Genomic DNA, 7,314 nt, shown 5'->3' on the forward strand with positions numbered 1-7,314 from the left:
TTTCCTAGTTAGTTTTATACATTCATCAAACTCATACATTGTTACCACCTCTGGGAAGACTCACAATTTTCCCAAATCTGTTTTCTCTCTGCTTCTCTGAATGCTGTATTCTTTCAGTTCTCCACCAATCCTTTTGCACCTCTTATGTACACATTTGTTGAAAATGTTTAACGCATACTCCAACTAAGTTAAATGAATACATGAACTGATTTTTCTTTCTTGGCCCTGTGTGTATACTTTAATATCTTCTCCATAATCAATAAGTAATTATGATCGATTGACCATGAGATCATTCATAGAATGACAATAATTCCCTAATGTCAGCTAGGTAAATTGTCCAGGGAAAGTTGAATACTCACACTTTCTTTCATACCTTTAAAAAACAGTGATCTTGATTTCCTTCATAGGTCTCAAAAAAAAAGAGGGGAAACGTTTTAGAATTAGAAAACTTGCATTTCTGTACACAGGCCCACCATGTGAATACACATGATGGTCACTTTAATTTTCTTAATGTTCTTATGTATTAATTGAAGATGTTAAATGTGCCATCTTATGGTTCAAGGTGTATGAGATATTTGCTTGGTTCCAGAAGAGGCTACACCGTTCAAAGCCTGGCAAACTAGAATCAACTTGGGATATTTTCTAGAGTTATCAGAAAAGAGATATACTATTTTCACCAGGAATGCTGCAATAATGAATTATAAGCCTCTACAAGCCTCTTAGCTACTGCTGGTGAACAAAATCTGTTTCAAATATTAAGAAGACAGCTGAGGGGAGGGGGAGGGGGAGAGAGAGAGAGAGAGAGCAGCTTATCTGGAGCCCTATATCTAGCTTTGCATAAAACTTATCCATTGTAGCTGAATCTTATAATTCAATGAAGGGTTTTCTTTTGCTTTGTTTGCCTTAATCTGTTATCACTTATTTTTTGACTAGTAAAATCTTGAACTGGAAATTTTTGTAAATTTAGTATAATTATTATGCAATAAAATTTTATGTAGCAACTACCATTAAATAATTTTTAGTCTTTTAAAAAATTTTCTGTACTTTGTTTTTTTTTCCTAAATTGTCTTTATACCCACGTTTAAATAGATACAGAAGAAAAATACATGAAGAAATTATTTCATGCTATAAAAGCCAGGATATACTATCAGATAAATACATATAATAATTCAGTTTTCTTTCACATGTAGAGTAATGCTGACTACAGTGACAGGTGTTTTGTCAAAGTAATACTTCCAACTGAAAATCAAAATTTTCCTTAAAAATTTTAGGACAGTCTGTGAAAAGAATTCATAGCCTATATACACATATGTAACAAATCTTTATTTTTTCAGCTTCTATAAGATAAATTAAGAAAAGTACTTGAAGAGTATTAAAATGAGGCATTGTACAGATACCATAATATATTATATAAGCAATTTTTAAAATTATATGAGTAAGACAGTAAGGTCAAAGGAAGTATAATGAACTGAGAGCACATATTTTTGAAAGCTTTATATGAATTTGCTGACATTCGAAAGAGAATAGGTTGAACAATTAAAAATGTTGATTGTACTCTACAGACAGCAATAACATAAAAATAGATTTAGATACTTGTCAATATAGACCAAAATTTTTGTAATTTACATTATTTATCAGATCATCAGAAAAATAAAGGTTGGCTTAAAAGCAATTCTGAAGAGCTAATGTGTCTGTAGCAATTTTTGTGAAATGTTTAAAGAAATAAATAGCTTGTCCTGGTGACATAATAATACAATATTTTTCTGAGTATCTGGTATTCTTTAATAGAGGACTAAAACGTTATTAAACTCTAGTGGCCAATGGTTTTGTAACTCTAATTCAAGCAGAAGCAATTTGAACGTTTCTCTAGAATTTATAAATATAACTAAAATTGAATTAATTATTTAGTCATACACTTATTTGCTTATTTTTATATTTCCAACAATCTGACAGAGAAGTGCCAGTAGCATTGTATTGGAGAATCAAATTATATATCTAAAAATGACCAGAAATAGGGTGACCAGAATTCTCACCAATATAAACAAGGACACTGAAACCTGCAGAGATGTAAAGCATCCTTTTGATTCCAAGAACTAGTGGAACAGTAAAGAAAAGGTGACTGTTCCAATCTCAGGGTGGTGGTGGGTTGCAGTCACCTCTGAAGGAGAGCCCCAGGAATGAAATAAAGAACTTTCTGACACCACACAACCTCCCAAGGTTGAAACAAGAAGGAACAAGACCCTAAATAGAACTATAACAACCCAGGATATTGACAGTAGCATAAGAAATCTACCTACAAAAAAACCCTTGGACCAGACGGTTTTCCAGCAGAATACTGGAAGCTGATATCAATCCCATTGAAAGTATTCCAGGCAATCGAGAAAGAACTCTCCCCAAGTCATTTTTTTGAAACTAACATCATATTGATACCTAAACAGGGTAAAGATCCAACAAAGAAAAGAACTACAGGCCAATATCCTTGTTGAACATAGATGCTAAAATTCTCAGCAAGATTCTAGCAAACTGGAGCCAACAACACATCTCAAAAATCATCCACCATGACCAAGTAGGCTGCATCCTGGGATGCAGAACTGGCTCAAAATCCGTAAGCCCATAAACGTAATTAAATACATCAACAGATATAAAAACAAAAACCACATGATTATATCATTAGACATAGAAAGACCTTTCAATAAAGCCAGCACCACTTCTTGATAAAACTCTCAAACATCTAGTCATAGATGGAACATACCTCAAAAATAGTAAAAGCCATCTACATGAAACCCACAGCCAACATATTGCTAAACAGACCGAAATGGGAAACATTTCCCATGAAAACCGAAACAAGATAAAGATGCTCACTCTCACCCGTCCTGTTCAACATAGCATTGGAAGTCCTAGATAGAGCAATCAGATAAGAGAAGGAAATCAGGTGTATCCAAAAAGGAAAAGAGGAAGTTATACCTTTTACAGACAACATAATTCTATACCTTGAAAACACAAAAGAATTTGTCAAAAACTTCCTTGCACTGATAAAAGGACATGGCAAAGTCTCAAGGTATAATATAAATGTGCAAAAGACAGTAGCATTCCTATACACCAACAATCAACAAACAGAAACCCAAATAAAAAGCACATTTATAAGGGCATTCACAATAGCCATGAAAAAAAAGAAATACCTTGGCATCTTCCTAACCAGAGAAGTGAAGGACCTTTACAACAAAAACTACAAAACACTGCTCAAACAAATCGAAGATGACACAAACAAATGGAAAAATATTCCATGCTCATGAATTGGAAGAATTAACATGGTTAAGATGTCCATCCCACCCAAAGAAATCTAGAGAGTTAATGCAATACCCATTAATTTACCAACAGCATTCTTCCTAGACCTGGAAATGACAATACAGGAATTCATATGGAAACATACATTATCACAAATAGCAAAAACAATTCTCAGCAAAAAACAAAACAAAACAAACCAGGAGGTATCACACTCCCCAACATTAAACTTTATTATAAAGCTACAATCATCAAAACAGCCTGGTATTGGTACAAGAACTGGCATGTAGACCAATGGAACAGGATAGAGATTCCAGAAGCAAAACCTCAATTTCTCACCCAACTCATCTTTGACAATATCTCCACCATCAACCATTGGGGAAAGGAGAACCTTATTCAGTAAATGGTGCTGGGAAAACTGGCTGACCATGTACAGAAAATTGAAACAAGATCCCTGCCTGTCACCATACACAAAAATCAACTCTAAGTGAATCGAAGACCTAAATGTAAAACCTCAAGCAATAAGAACCATTGAAAATGCAGGAGACAGCCTTATGGAAATTGGAACTGGCAACTAATTCCTGATCAAATCCTCAAGTGCCCATGCCATAAGAGATAAGATAGACCAATGGGACCTCATCAAATTGACAAGCTTCTGCAAAGCCAAAGAAACCATCAAGACAACAGGGAGACAGCCCACAGACTGGGAAAAAATTCTTTGCCAACTGTATATCTTACAAAGACCCAACATCTAGGATCTACAAGGAACTCAAATGTGCCGGAAAAAAACAAAACAAAACAGCCCCATTACAAAATGGGTAAAAGATATGAATAGACACTTCTAAAAATAAGACACAAGAGCAGTCAACAGATACATGAAAAAACGCTCAGCCTCACTAGTCATCAAAGAAATGCAAATTAAAACCACACTGAGATACCAACTAACTCCAGTCAGGATGGTCATCATCAATAACTCAAAAAACAAGATACTGGAGAGGATGTGGGGAAAAGGGAACACTTCTACATTGCTGGTGGGAGTATAAACTAGTACAACCTCTATGGAAAACAGTTTGGCGAGTCCTAAAAGATATACAAATAGACCTTCTATATGACCCCACAATCCCCCTCCTGGGAATATACCCAGAGGAACTCAAATTTGTCTATGAAAAAAGATACCTGCACCCGCATGTTTATTGCAGCATTATTCACAATAGCAAAAACATGGAACCATTTGTGCTGCCCATTGAAAGAGGACTGGATTAAAAAAATGTGGTACATATACACGATGGAATATTATGCAGCCATAAAGAAGAACAAAATCATGAACTTCACAGCAACCTTGATAGACTTAGAGTCTATAATACTGAGTGATCTATCACAGAAACAAATAATTAAGTACCCCCTGCTCTCACTCATAAGGGGAACTTGAACAATTATTACACAATAAGAAAGGGAATGGCAGTAGTGGGAAACTGCTAGGGGAGGGTGGAGGCACACTTCATCAACAAGGGTACTTGCATAATGAACATCTGTATTCCTAGCCCTGAATGTACCCCACATCTTTAAAATAAAAATTTAAATTTAAAAAAAAGAAAAGGTGGGGTTTTTTGTTTCCTAGGTAATAATGAACACCGTTTGTACTCTACCTATCTATTGTGAGTAGAACTGTCTCATCTCAAAATAAATGATCAAATCCTAATCCCCAGTACCTCTGAATATAACTTTATTTAGAAATTGGGTGTTTGCCGATGTAATGAAGTTAAGTTGCAGTCACACTGGTTTACTTCAATGAACTCTAATCCAATAACTGGTGTCCTTAAAAGAGGAAGATTTGGGTATAGGGACATGCATAGGGGAGATAAAATGTGAAGACATAGGCAGACACGTAGGGAGAAGGCCATGTGAAGACATAGACAGAGACAGGAATGATACATCTACAAGCCAAGGGACCCCAAGGATTGTTGGCAATCACTGGAATCTAGCAGAATGACAAGGAAAGATTCTCCCTCAGAGCCTTCATAAGAAACCTACCTAAAGCCAAGGGGGCACGGCTTCCTGGAGCATTGGGGGTTTAACCCCACCCCAGTGTATGTAGAGTGCAAATTACTGAGTAAATTCTTTTTTTTTTTTTTTTTCTTAGTTGGAGTCTCACTCTGTCGCCCAGACTGGAGTGCAGTGACCGCTCCCGGCCACCGCAGCCTTGACCTGCTGGGCTCCAGCGATCCTTCCACCTCAGCCTTCCGAGTAGCCGGAATTACAGGCACGCACTACCATTATTCTAAATTCTTAAGATTTAATATTGTTTGCCTTGTTGAGTTAAGGATTTGCTCATGATCTGCCACTTTTCAATTCCTATTTTTTCCTTTTTGTAATGGGAATGTCTCTTCTATTCCTGTCCCACCATTGTATTGTGGAAGCAAGTAACATGTTTCATTCTACAGGTTCACAGCTGGAGAGCAATTTGTCTCAGGATAAATCCTACTTTGAGTCTCACTCATATCTGATTCAGATGAGATTGGACTTTGACTGTAAAGTTAATGCAGGAACAAGCTAAGACTTTGGAAGCTATTGGGATAAAATGTATATTTTTCACATGTGAGAAAGGCAAAAATTTGGTAGAACCAGGGGTAAAATTCTCTGGTCTGAGTGTTTATGTCCCCCCAAAATTCATAAATAGAAACATAATTCCCAATGGTACAGTATTGAGAGGTGGGGGGCCTTTCAGAGCTTCATAAATGGGATTTGTGCCTTTATGAAACAGGTCAAAGAGGAAGAATCTCCCTTCACACACATTGTTACCTTTTTTGCTTTTTACATTCATGTTTTTTTTTTAAACTTAAGAGGAGAAAAATAATCATATATATCTACTCAAATACTGACCATGTCTGTTGCTCCTCTTTCATTGCTAATATACCAAATTCTCCTTTGGTATAATTTTCCATCAGCCTGAAGAACTTCCTTGGTCACTCTTCCACTAGGTAGTCCCCCCTTGTCTACAACAAGTACATTCTAAAACTCTCAGCAAATGCCTGAAACCTCTGAGAATACTAAAACTATATATACTTTTGTAGCTTGAGGTGCAACAGCAAAGCTAGCACAAATTTCTTTTCCAATCTTCAAAGCTTTACAGATAAAGATTTGTTCTTATCATAGATCTCAACAACCTCAGCATAGATATATATATAGTCAAGAAATTTCTTCTTTTAACTTAAAGGAAGCACTTCATGGTTCTCTACTTGGGCATATCTAAATTGTCAGAATCACTCTCTGTGCACTTTGAGACCATTATGAAGTCAAATAAATGTTACATGAACACAAGCACTGCAATAATACCATGACAGCCTAACTGATAAAACAGATGACTACTGAGAAATTAATGGGTGGCCAGTATGGGTTATATGGAGACACTTGACACAGGGATGAATCAAGTCCCCAGCAGAAAAGTTAGTTCATCATGTTACTTAGAACAGAGTGCAACCTAATGATGAAACCACAGAAAGCAAAGCCATAGATAAGGAGGACTACTATAAATGAAGCAACATACGAAGTTGCCAGGAGATGCTGCCATCTTTGAGGACAGATTCCCTCCAGACACAGAATTTGCCAGCATCTTGATCTTGTACTTCTCAGCCTCTGGAACCATGAGAAATAAACCTTTGTTGTTTATGGACCACTCAGATCATAATATTTTTGCTACAGCAGCTTGAATAGACTAAGATAGGTTTACTTGGCATGTAATTTTCCACAATGTACTTTTAATCTGTGTATATTAAATATAATTGTATTTTTTCAAATAAAAATAATTTTTAAAACCAAACTAACCAATTATTTTTTTAGACTATCTACATTTAATATAATTACTGACAGTTTTGATTTGGGGTTTACTGTTCTTTTATATTTCTGTTTGACCTCTGTGATTTTGGTTCCTTTTTTTTTTTTCAACCTTTTAGAAGTTACTTGACAATGTTTTAGTAGTTCATTTTAATTTTTCCATTAGATTTTTGTCTACGTCTTTTTTTTTTTTTTTTGAGT

This window comes from Carlito syrichta, unplaced genomic scaffold, assembly GCF_000164805.1.
Source record: "Carlito syrichta isolate Samal-C Ts95f unplaced genomic scaffold, Tarsius_syrichta-2.0.1 Scaffold12255, whole genome shotgun sequence".
NCBI classification, from domain to species: Eukaryota; Metazoa; Chordata; class Mammalia; order Primates; family Tarsiidae; genus Carlito; species Carlito syrichta.